Below are 14,588 nucleotides of genomic sequence, written 5' to 3'. Positions count from 1 at the left end.
TCAGACTCTTTGCCTTGATTCTCTAATTATGACTTTCTCTGCCAATATTTAAACTCTGTTGGACTTTTTCTTTAATATAAAACAGGAGTCAATTATGTTGAATGTTGAAAATCATGGCCTTGGTTTGTTCTATACTGCTGTTCTATACTGTATCTTTTTTTTTTTTAGAAAAGCTTAATACATTAAACTGTTACTATTAGTGAATAAGTTAGTAAATCATAAAACACATTAGACATTCAGTTTTGAAAACCAAACACTCCATATTTGTGTCAAAAATATAGATGTATAGATATATCTAATTATAGTTATGTGTGTATATACATATACACACATACCTATCTAACTATCTCTATACAAAATATTTTATTTAATAGTCCTGCATATTTGAAACTGACTTTTTCTGAGGAGTTGTTTGGGGACAGAAATCCTCTGTAAAGGAACATAAAAAATATTCCTCTCCTGAAGCTTCCTGACATCAGATTTTCTCAGACTTCAAATCATAGCATGTAAAATGCAAAATGTTCTGTATGCTTTTAACTATGTATGCCTTCTCCCTCAACTGAACTATTGTTTCATGCCACTTCTTTAAATTTCGACAGAGTAACATAAAACCTGCACAAGTCCCCCTCCGATGCTCTGGGACAGGTTATCTCTACACGACTTTCTCATGGCCTTCCACTACCCTGTCTTACTTAGAATCCTTGTGCTATTAGACTTCTCCAGAAATCTCCATTCCACTCATTTGAACACATTTTGCCCTCACTTTTGTCCCTTCTTATACATTTTCCCTTGTATTTCTACCAGGAAATCAATGCCCTTCCATGACCTAGCAGCTGGACTTAGAGGGAGATCAGTTTAAAACTAACATTTACAAAGACAAATAGTGATCTTTAGATATTTAAAAATAACCTTTTGTAGCCTTTTAACCTTCTCCCAAAGTTTTAAAATGCATTTCTTCTCAAAGAGGACCACATAACAAAACATGGCCAAGTCATGCTAATGGTATTATAAGTCAAGAATAATGACAAGAATTAAAAAAAAAAAATGCACTGACATTTTCAAAATGCTTACATGTTTATTTTAATCCAATTACTGACTAAATTTCCCAGGGAAGTTTAATACTGAAGTGCCATAACGTGTACAAAATCATGGGAAATTTGCTTTCTTTTTGATGACATTGGGAATGATCTTAATATTGCTGGCATTTTATGAGCCTTTTGAAAGATCTCTCAAAGAAAAGAGTGCAGGTAACCTCAAGAGGATGTAGAATTTTGAGATTTAGTGTAAAATTTAACACAGATCAACTGAGAAATTTTATAACATTTTATGACATTTATCCACCTTTCCAATTTGTAGACTTAAGAAAATAGTCATCCACATGTCTTTAGATATGAGATCCTATAATCACATGTCTTTAGATATGAGATCCTATGATTGTTTCATATTTCAATATGTGAAAAACAAAGAGTTTGCAACCTCAGCTGAGACCTCCAGGACATGATGAAATACACACAAACACACACACATAAAGAAGAAATAAGCAAAATTAATCGTGCCAATAAAGACTAAAATCATGATAATGTGATAATCATTGAGTGAATGAGTCTGCTTCTTTATGACCTTCTACGATTGTTCAAGTTGAAATTACTTTTGGCAATTAATATTTCCCTACATTTTCCACTTTTTAAATTCATTTATGATTTAGCAAACATTTTCACTTCAATTTTGAATTTTTGCATAAAGATCATTAAATTATTACTTTTTGAGAGTTTGTGATGCCTGAAAATTTCATTCAAATAAGGTCAGCCTAGTTTCCGAAAAAATATTAGTTTTCTGATGCTCAGGAAAGTATTTTAATAGTTCAAGAGAAAAACTGTTGAGGATCTGTTTGCTCTGCATGCTCTGATTCCTCAAAGCACTTACTTTTAAACTCACTCTAGAGCACAGGCTCGCACACTCTCTTTCAAGATTTAAGTAGCATTGCTGTATTTTCTACACTTGCAGTCAGTTAGCACTGCGGGATCAGGCAAGCAAACCAAAGGTAACTGAATTTTCATAGCACACTGCTCATATTTTGCCACTCCGAAACTGGTGAGTTTTCAGCCCTCCTCTTCCTTGTAGGTTTAAATTTCTTTCCCTATTTTTTAACGATCTTCTCTAGGGTTCTAGGATAAGACGAGGTGTGCCAAAATTCAGGAATGCCAGAATTTCTCTTGCAGCAGGACATTGTAGGTACAGGGTAGAGATGATGTTATAGTTTCAAAATTCAAATTTATTACGGAGTTGTGGTACGCTTTCAGTTACTGAGCAATTATTGCCATTCCTTAGTAACCCGCTTTGCTCCTGCTCCTAAGCCATTCACATTCTGGAATATTAATTAGTGGCTTTGAGGTCATCTCCAGCCCCTCAGCTATGTCAGAATTCCGCAAAATCTAGAGAAAAGAAATATGAACCTTGTAAGAACCCAGGACTAGATGCAGAAATAGATCTGTTTTGGTCCAACACATCTAAAAAATAATAATAATAAAAATTACATTATCGGCACTCAAAATGTCTACATTTTTACCCAGAGCTTCAGCACAAGGCATTTCAACCCTTGGGGGACAGGAGGTATAGAGATGTCCTCTCTTGCCAGGAGACCACAAGGTCTCCTTGTGGAGAGGAGATCTCCATCTTACTGGCCTTCTGGAGAGGGTCAGATAAAAGAGACATAGGAAAACTTCAATGCTCTGCCAGGATATGCTCCTAAGAATATGCTTTTGATATAGCTGTGGAGAGCTGCAGCACAGAAAGGGAAGGGTGGGAGATGGCTGCGAGTTCTCCTTCGCCCCGGTGCCAGGACCCCGTGCGCGCTCGGAGTGCTTTCCAAACTGGGGTACTGGACATGCATTCTCCCTTCCTGACTCCAAGGGACAGTGTGCAGTGAGGACTACACAAGCAGAGATGCTTCTCGGAGCGGCTGCGTGCTGCTCATCTTTGCTGCTGGTGCGCTGTTGCTTTGTGGGCTTGTGACAGCTTCCGACGCTGGAAATATAGTGAGCCAATTCTAGTTTTCCAGTTTCTAGCAGCTGCTGCCTCCCACAGGGTGACGAGCTCCACGTCCTGCATCTCCACTAGTCCTGCTGTTTGTCCAAGATGTGCCCAAGTTCTGCCTCTGATACCTATATCAGAAGTTGCTGACCCGTCAGCCCCACACCAGAATAAGGCATTTGACTTCTCCTGATTTTGGACTCACACAGAAGACTAGTGTCTAAATTTCCAAAGCTTTTCTTTTTTCTTTTTCTTTTTCTTTTTCTTTTTCTTTTTCTTTTTCTCTTTCTCTTTCTCTTTCTCTTTCTCTTTCTCTTTCTCTTTCTCTTTCTCTTTCTCTTTCTCTTTCTCTTTCTCTTTCTCTTTCTCTTTCTCTTTCTCTTTCTTTTCGTGACTGGAAGATTACCTGCTAAACAAGCTAGAACAGTGGAAGCATACAAGAAAGGTCTTATCTGCTGTTGCATGGAAATATGACTTGCCATAAGGATTTTAGGGTAACTCATGAATGAGTTGTGGTGTGATAAGCCATTAAGAATGTTAGGATAAAAAGATTAAGATAAATTCTGCCCTTGTTCTTTCTCACCATGATTTGGAAATAAAAAGAATTGACTAATGTAATGTGAAAAAAAAAAAAGAAAAAAAAATCCCAGAGAAGCTTCTTAATCAAGCAGTGACATATGTCTAAATTCACAGAATCATCCAGAGTGACAGAATGGTTGAGGCTGGAAGGGACTTCTACAGATCATCTAGTCCAACCCCCCTGCTCCAGCAGGGACTCCTGGGCACGTGGCATAGGGTTACGCAAACATTTACACACGGATGCATATTTAACTCAAATTGTCTATTCCACAGAAATGCAGTGGACGCATACCAAGAGGAGGCAAAGAGAAAGAATAACCATTTACTTCAGTAAGAGAAAACCCTGTTTTGAAAAGAGTTTCCTTTTATTTCTTTTTTTGAGGTGGGGCAGGAGCATGAGGGTGCACTTTTTACTTGTATTAACACCGGGGATTCAAAAAGAAGTATGTTTAAGGGCACTACATAGATACTATTTATCTGTTTTTAATCATTTAAGTAACAAAAACTTGACTGTTTTCTTTATGATCTTTAAGTAAAAACAATTTACCATATTATTCTCTATAATCTGAGAGAATAAATTTACCTGGAAATACTAAGCCCGTACACTCACTTTAAGCCTGAACTAATCTTTTCAGATGAATACTAAACAATTTATGAGTTTAAAATACACATTTGCAGGAAGATGATGCCTTCAGCACTTTCTGGAAGCGAATACTCCGCTGCCTGCAATTATGCAAGCAATTTCACAGGCAACAGCCAAAACATACATGCATATTAAAAAAAAAAAAAAAAAAAAAAGCAGAAGGCTTCTTTCTCAGAGGAAACTTTCCTGGTAACTATTCTGTTCACTGAGCCACAGTTTAGTTGCTTTAATTTGGTGCAATCTGAAAATGACTCCACTGCTCAGCATACTGAGTTATATCCTAGGCATTCTTCTAACAGTTTTATATTTGACACCAGTTACGTAGAGCAGTCTCATTTACTCTAATACTGGAAAGCTAAGCTCTCATTTAGCAGGAATTCACATGAACACGAGTAAAATTCATCATGCATTTTGGTATGGACATTACAAGCGAATAGTATACACCAAAAATTCTGCAGAATTAAAAATTATTAATGTGGTTTAAAAAACAGTCTAGGAGAAATAATTAAAATTGTAGTAACCCCTAACATCTGTATAACAAGAAATGGTTGGAGCCAGGTGTATTGATTTTAAGGCCAGAAAGGAAGAATTATTTCCCAGGAGGAATCTACGGAGCAGAGAACTAGGATTCAATCTGTATAAAAGCACAGCTGAAGACATCCCTACGGGAGAGCTACGTGTGGCTGCGAAGGAAAGGGGCAGCAGCTCTCAGCTCTCGGGCACAGTCCCGGGCACTCGCGCAGGAGGGATGAAGCCACCCTGCCTTATCTCACAGCAAGACCCTCGAGGTCCAGTAAAACATGTACAGGCCTGCCCTATTTTTAGCGTGGACTTAATCCACTCTGTTTCAATGAAAACTCTTTCAGGCATGCGTCCTTATCAGGTGCTTTGCTGTATATAGACTCCGGTCCCTATTAATGGTGGGTTTTAAATGCTATGAAGGTCATATGCTGCTGCTACAAACAAGGCAAGGTCCCCATACCTGCTACAAGGTCCCCATATATCTCATATTTTAAAAAATCTGTTAAAAGTGAAAGGATTCATTGATGAAGTACCAGCCTAAGGCAAAATCTTGGAAGGAATTACCTTCTTAACCACTGCCTTGGCTCAAACACTGGCAGGAGGACATAGCATCGTGTTTTTCAACCACACTTTTTTCATCGAAGTATTTAAATTTAATATCCTCCTGAGCCAAGAAAAAGCTGAAGCACTGGTTATAATGGAACAGGATGACCCAGCTAAAGAATCTGTTGAGAATTTCAGATTACACCTAGGCATTGAGCTTAAAAGCAAGGAATAGAGACTTTTTTTTAGAACAAAAAATTGTATGGAAACTGCCTCAGGGGACAAGAACCAGTTTTTATCAACTTACTAGATCGCATGTGAGAAGATTGAAAATATTTGGAGGAAGAAGAACAGGATTCCCTTTACAATTGTCTGGATCATCAACAGAGTTATTTATTATGGAACAGATCCATAAGGGCGGTTTAGAAGGACTGTCACAACACCTACCTTTTCGCCACCTCAGGGAACTTTTAGTTGTGAACAAGGTAATTCAGCTCCCATTTCAAGAGTTAAGCAACTAAAAATTAGCTCCATAAAATCAACTATAAATGAGTTCTACGAAAGTCAACATATTGTCTGGAAGGCACGTAGACAAACAAGGAAATGCTACCTTAAGCTACAAGCTGTCTCCAGAGTAGATGTGCTTTCTTGTACAAAGAGACTAGGATTCACAGTTCTACTTTTTCTTGGAAATAAATGTTTATGCTAATACTTTCTCACAAACCGCAGCTAGAAGAGGAGGTAGGAGGGCATGAGCTCAGTACAGCTATGTCCAAATGTGTGTTTGCACTTTGGGTGTAAAATTTTGGCTTCTTTACAGAGCAGGAAGCGTAAGTTGCAAAGAGGTGATTTGCCCAGTCCTCACTGAACTTCCCTGTTTTAAGGAAGAAAACTGTAAACTGAGCACACTCCAGACAATAGGGCAATAGAAAAGACAGGACCCATGATACCAATTTTACAGTCACCTTTTAAAGCAGAACCATAACTAAAGGCCAGGAGATTTGACAAAAATGATGCAGCAGCTGAATGTTTGGGAAGGAAATTTGCTGTAAATCAAACAGTCCTCAACTACCATACTGTTTAGAAAAGGTCCTTATAGACATTCTTTTTTTAATGAATTACTTTAAATTGCAATTCACAACAGATTGATTCTGTTTCATGAATAAGAAAGTAGCTCTTTGTTACAATCAGAGAGTTTCTCTCGTCACCACATCAGATGTAATTTTAGAAATATGTGACCTTCAGTTGCAAGCCTCTTACTAATACCCTTCTCATAGGAACACCTCTAGAATGACAGCTAGACAGGGCACAGAACTCTACTGCGACGCTGCCGAAGTCCGTCACTCCTACTGTTGTGCACTCTGTGCCACTTCAGCTGTCTGACGAATCATCCTGCTACGAGTTTGAAGCTTGCAGAGCAGTCTGGAAGCTTGCAAAATAAGATTCATTAAACAAGGTAACGGCGGAAATGGCTTTATCTTTAAGATGAGGCACCGTGCATAACTGGCTTGAGTGCCTGGAGCACTAGGTCCTACCGCTCCTCAGCACCTCCTTCTGTCGCAGTCAATGGAATTTGGCAGAGAAATCACCTCTCTCCCTAATCTGAAAAACAAACTCTCTCCTCTTGACTATCCCCATTTTTTCCACAGACGGAGACTACAGTGACTCGGCAAATGACGTATCAGGTAGAACAAAACTTTGAAAGATGTGTCATTACCAGGGGTGGAAAGGAGATCGTGGGGACACCTGAGTACAGATGCTTGACTTAGGTATGTCATGCTTATCCTCCTTGATAAGCACCACCACCCACAAACTTTTACCTTTGTGCCCTTTATGTGGAGCTGCACTTTACCAGCACCTGGAAAACGGAAATGCCTGAGTCACAATACAGCAAAATACCATCCTGGGAAAGAGAGAAGATTTAATTTTCTGATATCCTTCATACCTCCCCCAGCACAAAAATACATTTTGATTTAAGGTCATTCTGATCTAGGTGTCATTAAGCTAAAGCTAGTGAGTTGGCAAGAGATATATAAGTGTGTCCACTTCTAATCCTGCAGCAAACACTGAACATATATTTTAATTGCAGGGGTTATTCCATTTGTCTGTGTCTCTCCCACTCCTGCCCTCCATTGTGTCATTTTATAACATGGAAGCAGTATGCAGAACATTAAGAAACCGATTTTTATCAGTTTACTCTGAAAATATGAGCAAGTCTTGCTGGATAATCCTTCACTCAGGGCATTATTCCTGCTACCCTAAATTTCAAAGTCCTGTAACCGGGGCAGGTATTGCTGGTTTCTGAAGATCTACATATTTCAAAACAAAAAAGGTACCATGTAGTAATGGATCAAATATGATCCAGCACTGCTGTTCAAGGCATTTTACCAGAAATGAAAAAGAGACTTGTGCAGTGATCTCTGCAACAGAAAACTGTCACCTGGAAACAAAACTATGATATGTAGCATAAGAAAGTATCATCAGTTAGAACTTCTGACTGTGTCCTAATGATATTATCTTCCCCCTAATTTTTCCCTGATAATGAAATGCAAAATCATGTTATAGACCACATGATGTACATACTAAACTCCCTCTGATCTGAAATAGGGTCAAACCAATTTGTGTTTATTTCAATAGGGCAAGGATTTTCCTCTTATTGAGTCAGGTTAAAAATTCTTTAAAATTGTTGAACAATAATAAACACTTTTTGCTTTGGTGCATGCACTGCACATGAAGTCAAGGATTCATCCCATTTATATCATATGCTGCTTTGCTGCTTATTTTAAGGCATGTAAGTCCCTCCATAACACAAAATACGACACGATAAGAACCAGTAGTAACAGAAATAAATTGTGGGATGGGGCAAATCAGTGTTGCCTAATTTGTTTGTTTCATGAGCTGAGATCTAACAAAGAAATTTATTAGAAATGAGTCATTAGAAGTGAGCAGTTTAGCTTCTACATGTGATTCATTCCAAAAAAAAAGCTGGATGCATGTATATGCCAGGGCCTCTGTAGAGAAAATAATGTATCTTGTGATTTATGTTGTTTCTCTATGCAACTGTTGTGCAATAGTTTCATCTCAAACAGCTAAGCTTTCCAATTTATTAATAAATCATGAATAGGCGAAAATGTACAATTCAGAAAGCACGTAACTAGAAACAGGAACCTAAGGCTATCGAATACTCACATGGTTTGAGCAATACTGCTTCTTACAAAGTGTATGAGAATTATGGCTGTTGGAATCCTCTGTTTACTCCAGTGCAATGTTTGGTAACCTTGGCAATAGTTTATTTAATTAATGCTCCACAAGTCAACTCATCAGGCTTGTCAAATAGGGCAGCTACTTAAAACATGGTAAATTTAATCTATATGTTTAGGCCACAGATGCTATATACGTTAGGTAATAGAGAACTCCATCTTCTAAAACGCTGTTAATCTGGAAGATTTCAACAGTACTTAACAAAAATGCAAAACACAACAAAACAAAAACCCCTTGGAAACAAAATAAATGCGTTTTGTTTGCCTAACTGATTGATCTAGAAAACTCAGGCCAAATGTTCATGCCTGAGTCTCTTCCAAATTTTAAGAATTTTAAATCTTTTTTAAATTACTCTATAAAGTGACAGAGCACCACATTATGCTGGATACCTTGTCAACAGAAGTCTGTTTTGGGAACCACTAAATTTAAAACTATTGCATGGCACTTTGCCCTTGACCTGTATCACTGAGAGCGCCAAGCGCACACATGACCGAGGACTGGCGGTAAGAGAAACAGTGAGTAACATCTCAGAGAAAGCTGCTGTAAACCATGACAGCTGAAACTTCTGTTTCTTTTAAGATGCCTCCTAACGTGCTTGCAATCCCGCAATTCCTAAGTGATGTATCAACTTACTGAGCAGGGGGAAAAGATCCTTCGCTAGGTCTGCTTGTCCCTCTCCCTGCATTTCTTATCTGCCTTCTAGGAGATAATACCTGACCTGCAGGAGAGCACCCTTGCGGGCTCCAGATGGTGGAGGCTGCTGCTGATGAGACCAAGGAAGGAGGTGAGAGCCATGCAGGGAGCAGTGGCTTCCCGCTGTACTTCTCCTGCAGCAGCAGCTCCTGGCAAGCCGTGAGCCGGCGCTTCCTCCACTGCCCTTCCCGGAGAGGCCACCCACAGCACTCCGAGCCACACGGCCCGATGGAGAAAGGCAGCGCCAGGGAACTGGAAGCGTTCTCATTTATCAAGGTTTCTTTTATCCGACCCTTCAGCTGTGATTTAGGACTGTGTTCCTCCTAAGAATCTGCTGGGATTTGGCCAAAATGAAAAAGGATGGTTCAGACTTCCTGAGCCGAAGTGAGCAGCTCTGTAGGAACGCTCCCACGTGCAGTGCTCTCCTGCCACTGGGCATACTCATCCCTTGCAGTGTCAGCCTGCACCTACGTGGACAGGCCCTGCATAGCCTGAACACCCTTGGGTGGCAAGAAGGGGCGACACTCAAATTGTGTGAGGAACCAGGACAAGAACTGGAAACTGCAATTAAACTGAGATGGGTGGTTCAGAGGAAGATGAAACATGAGCAGAAAAAGTCAAATCAGTGACCAGGCAGGAGCCAGTACAGAAACTGTGATCTATGACAAGAGAAAGATGAAAGTGAAACTGGAATGAAGAACCTGGAAAGCAGAGACTGGGACTAACTAAATGAAGAGAAATAGACTGGAAGAGGAGTCAGGGATAGGAAACTGAAGGGGATGGCAGTACAGTTCATGCTAGCAGAAACTGAATGGAAAGGCAAACATCCTTTCATGGATGCTGCTGGACAAGAGGCAGATTGGAAGCTGGCCTCTGAGCACCACTCCTCTGATTTCAGAACACACCTGGCAAACTCATCAGCAAAAAGCCTTAAATATTATAGATAACAGGGTGATGACCTACGGCATCTTTGTATTTCCTTTTTGCTCTCTAAAGAACCTATCTTGTCCCAGGCCCTTCGCATGAGGACTCTGCCCACCTGTAAGAGAAATGAAAGCAGATGCCACCTTCTCAAATGCCGGGGAAACTTCCACTCACCCCAAAATGAGTGGAAACTTTCAATCCCAGCCTGTGCTTTAGTTTCACCCCTGGGATAAGCACCTTCCTCCTCTGTTATTGACATACTGTGAAAACTTAAGAAGTATTGCAGTACTTCAGTTGTGGACATCATAGGAAATCCGCTAGAAAAACAACCCCTCAGTATATACCACTGCATCTGATATAGGGTCCATCCATTGAACTGTAACATAAGGTCAAAACTAAAAATAATCCTCTCACCAAATAAAGGCTATTTACCTTTCACACTGAATGAGATCGAAAACTTCTGGATAAAAAGCAGTGGTATTATGTGATTACAAATTATGTGCATTTGCCTATGCATAAAGAGATTGAACCTTACTTCCAGCATTTCCTAGCTTTGGCAAGCATCATACTGCTGCTTTAACTTTAGGTGCCTTTCATAAGTCTGTGTGTTTACATGTGGATGGGTGAGCAAATGTGATTGTGCATGTTGAAAGCACCAAGCTGAAATATTAACCTTCAAGGCCTTGTAAATAACAAATTGCCTTTACATTTTCCAGAAACTAATTATAAACAACTGAACAAATGCCTGAAAGTGGCAAGTGAATACACAGTCTTGAAAAGGTTATGCTTCTTAGCAGACACAAAGAATGTGTTTCTAACATAAGTAGGAACCAGGTGACCTATATCTCCTAGAAAATAAGTAGCCTTTAACCACAGGCACTCAGTCTGGACATTCAAGCAGTCCATGGTTTTAGCATGTCATAATGATATGCAGTGAGCATGGAAAAAATAATCTCAAAGGCAAGGATTTATTTCCCAAAGAGAAATATTAACTACTACTAAATGACAGAAATATCTGTAAGTCAGAGGTTATTTTTAAGATGAAAACTAATCTGGAGGAAGTTTAACCAGATGCATGTCAAGAACAATAAATGACATGGACTTTTATGTGTACCATGAATGCAATGCAAGAATTGTAGACTTGATGTGAAAAAAAGGGAAAAAGAACAAACAACTGTGTTTGAAGGTCCCAGTAAATTCAGTACACAGTTTTTCTGCATATTAAACTTCATGAAATATTATGGTCATCAACTTTAAAAAGACAAAAATAATATTTCAGCTTTTTCAGTGGATAAAGATAGATCACCTGGAAAAAAAGTAACATCTAGTCAAGAAATACTTGCAGCTGGTATTAAGGTCCCTTCTTAAATACTGCATTTTTACTCAAGAACATCTTAAAGAAACGATTCAGCCAGTACCGCTCTACATATCTATGTATCCATTTTTTTGATAAAATACATAGTACCTTATAAATTGTTCTACATTTTTTATTTATAATGCACTTGCTTAAACACTTCACACTTAGAGTGCCATGTTCAAACCAAAAGCCTTTGACCGTGTATCCTCCTCAGATGCCAATATTTTGGGGTTGAGCTTTTGTCAAAGGAGAGGGCTTAAGTGGTTGAAGTGTTTTTTTCTCTTCTGTTTCTCAGCTATAAAAAATCAGAGTGAAAGGAAGAGTGGAAAAATGCTGTTATCAGTCAGGACTTCTACAGTGAGAAACTTTTTGTACTTCTTCAAAATCCAGTGTCACCTCAAAGAAGCACAACACTTCAGCCAAGTCATCCTTCAAAAGGGCCCCCAAATATTTTTTAAAAAATATAAAGGCATCAACACACACCCTTCAAAATACTGTAGCAAGAGGGCATTAATTAAAAAAAAAAAAAAAAAAAAAAAAAAAANAAAAAAAAAAAAAAAAAAAAAAAAAAGACCGAATTCAGGAAGGAGAATCTTTCCATCACCTAATGTACACAGCAGATGTTAAGTAGAACAAAGTATCCCAACTTTAATCTGCTGTAAGCAGCAATGGTATGATAGTGATGACAGCAAAAAATCAATAACACAGAGCAAAAGAGCTATTTTCTATTTTGCTTTTGCTGTGGAAATAGCTAAGGAATGGATGGAAGAAAGTTGTCAAACAAAATTCATCCACATAATGGCTGGGGAGTTTTGAGGAAACTGATTTTCCTTGGAAGCCTTTTGCTTTTCTTTTTCTGTCAAATGTTATAACAAAATGAATTCAAGTAAGTTTGACTTGCAGTTCTGATAACATCCAAAAAATAAACAGAATTGCCAGATATAGGCAGTGAGGTCCATGTACAGTTCTGGTAATACAAACTTCCAGCAGAATAATAAAGAACCACACATTAACTTGCCTCAGTACTGCTAATTTGATGTACACCGATCTCAATTTTTGTGTCTTCAGCACTTTTCCCAACATTGTGAACCCAGTCTTAGAGAATGAGCTGTTTCCAGGGAATTGTATTGGCTTTTACTGTCAGGTTCTCAATAAACGTTTCATCTGTAACCTCCACATTTCTCAAACGAGTAAAATATTGCCAGTTTCTTGCCACTGACTTGTTTAATAAACTTTTCTTCAAGTCCTTGAGCTATGCTTAACATCTTTGTGGCATTCCAATGCTGTCTTTTATTTATTTATGCCTTCTACGTGTATGTCTTCTCTCTGTGTTCAAACTTCAGTCCAACTTCATTTTCATATTTTCTTTCTTTTCCTTTTCATTTATTTTTGCATTGCTTTCCTTTGCTAAGGTTTAAAAAACAATTCTTGAAAGGAAAATGCTCTCATAATAAGCAGCACTTCAGATCTGCTCTGCAGAATATACAGAGCACAGCACACTGACAAAAGAGGTCTATCTCTTCACTTTAATAGTCTATTCTACTTCAGAACAAATCTAGATGAATTACATTGTCAAGAGTTATTTTGCATTCCATATGCCATATGTCATTTTCCAGAGAAAATTAGAATCATTAAGCAGCTCCTATAAATAGATCTCACCTACAAAACACAAATTTGCTTCTGAGAGCAGATATTTGGAATTTCAGTAGCCTAAGTATCTTTGCTGGCTTTGTTCTGGGCAGTGATAGGTTTTATCAATCATTTGAGCAAACATACATCTATTTATGGTAATATAAAGGAAAAGTCTTCGTTTCTCTTCTGCTGATTCTCAGATCAAATCTCTCAAATTTGGAGACAAATAATGTAAATCCTTTTTAAACATTTCTGTGCCAGGATTTTAAGGACTGACTTCATTAGGATTCAAAAGCTATAGATGGTTTGATCCAAGCTGATCTTCAGCATAAATGAAGTAAATATATCTGGAGAAAGAACGAGAGAGATGTAAAAATACTACCTGTGATTTCCTAGAAGAAAACAGCTGTAAAAGCTGTAGGAGCCAAAATAAATAAGCAAGACTTGAGATGCTGGCAAGTGTGCATGGATGGGCTATGGTTTCAGCTGCACTTTCCACAGCCACACTTGAATTTCCTCAGTCCTGGACTTCCTCAAGGGCAGGGCAACCTACTTACACACAGGGAGCTACTTTGCCTCTCCAGAGTGCTCGTGTTGAATCATTTGCCTCTTTCTGACTATACACCCAGCATATATGCCTGTTTATCTGTCACTAAATGAGAGAAAAAAATAGGTACTCAGAGAGGGAAGATGATGTTACAGTCTGTTTCTCCTTAGCTATAACACGTTTCTTTGAGCTCACTGTTTGTTATATGGGAAGGATTGGCAAAAAAAAAAAAAAAAAAAAAAAAAAGAGACACAGCAACTCCACTAGATTTTTTGGCAAGTTAGGAAGTAATATATGAGCATCCTGAAGACCTAGAAAGTAAATTCATGTTCTACAACATTCAGCCATTTATTCTGATGTAGCAGGTTCTGGCTTAACATAGCAGATGAATCTGAAACGAGCATCGTCTCTTCTTCCTACAGTGGATATTAAACTTCCTCTTGCTCCTTTTGAGAAAATACTACATTTGCTGAATCCCATTTTGAGTTTGGGACTTGATGGAATTAAAAATGAGAGGAAAAAGGAAAAGCTGTCTCTTTCTTTCTTCCCTTTTTTCTTTTTTTACACATTTTCCATGGAAACAAATACGCAGACAAGATTTTGCTAAAAAAATAATCACAAACTCCTAACAAAACTCAGCTCAGAGCTTGTAATTAAACATGAACCAGTCTGAATCACACCAATATTGACATTTTGCAGATCGTTGCTTTTCTCATGTCTGATCAAATGAGGCAAAAAAAGTAATCTTAAAGTAATCTTACTCTTCAAGCAAAATACCGTCCCTGTTATCTTATTGAACAAAGAAAGCAAAGTGTCCCAATCTTCTCCCCATATCAACAACCTTTTGGTTTGAAAGA

This window comes from Nothoprocta perdicaria, unplaced genomic scaffold, assembly GCF_003342845.1.
Source record: "Nothoprocta perdicaria isolate Ctin4 unplaced genomic scaffold, notPer1 scaffold_8, whole genome shotgun sequence".
Taxonomy (NCBI): Eukaryota; Metazoa; Chordata; class Aves; order Tinamiformes; family Tinamidae; genus Nothoprocta; species Nothoprocta perdicaria.
The sequence above is the reverse complement of the archived record's forward strand: the minus strand, read 5'-3'. Positions refer to the sequence as shown.